Source organism: Biomphalaria glabrata, chromosome 18 (genome assembly GCF_947242115.1).
Source record: "Biomphalaria glabrata chromosome 18, xgBioGlab47.1, whole genome shotgun sequence".
Lineage (NCBI taxonomy): Eukaryota > Metazoa > Mollusca > Gastropoda > Planorbidae > Biomphalaria > Biomphalaria glabrata.
The window spans coordinates 3,675,805-3,676,657 of NC_074728.1; positions in this window are offsets into that span (position 1 = coordinate 3,675,805).

An 853-nucleotide genomic window follows, 5' to 3' on the forward strand; every position below is an offset into this window, starting at 1 on the left:
GACGGAAATAAAAAAAGAGTCCTCTATGTCTACTTGGATAATCACAGTCTCCGTTATTATTATTAGCATTATTATTAATTAATGTGTACAGTATGTTAATGTTTATATCTATCTATGACAACAGAACAGATATTCAATCCACATGATGACGACATAGCAAAGACAGATGTAACATTACAAGAAAAACTGACCCATAACAAAACCATAACAAATCCGCAGTTACTCAGTTTCGTTGAACTCGACGACATATCGCAGTGATATGGCACGTGAAACCATTGTTCGAAATGTATATGGTGTGATGTTGCTTATTCAGGCTGTCTTGAAGTCAACTATGGATGACTGTTGGATTTCAACCAATTACTCTGCAAGCGTTTGGGTGTAATTGTTCGGGTGTATTCCGTGTAGTTGAACAACAATACATATAGAATAAAACAACATCGGTTTTAACTAGTGAAGAGATGTAGTCAACACTGATGAACAACTTCACATAGATTTATTCTAATAAAAGGCCACAGTAGAAGTCTCTGTCACTAAACACGTCGTTACCCTGGAGTATTCTATCGCTAACTGATTTTCCGGTCTCTAACCCAACATATCCCAAACGTCACTAGTCCCGTTCAATATGCGTCTTCTTTGGTGCGTCGCTAAATAACTAAACTATATAAATAAGGTGTCTAACAATGGCCACAATGCCGAAAATGAAAGCTTAAAGTACTATTTAAAAAAATGGAGAACAGCTCTTCTTGCTACAGAAAAGATAATACCTGATACCAATCAAAATAGCAACCTAAAGTTTCTAATTGTTATTCTATCTTTATATCTAGTGGGAAAAAAAGGTTTTCAGCAAGGTTAC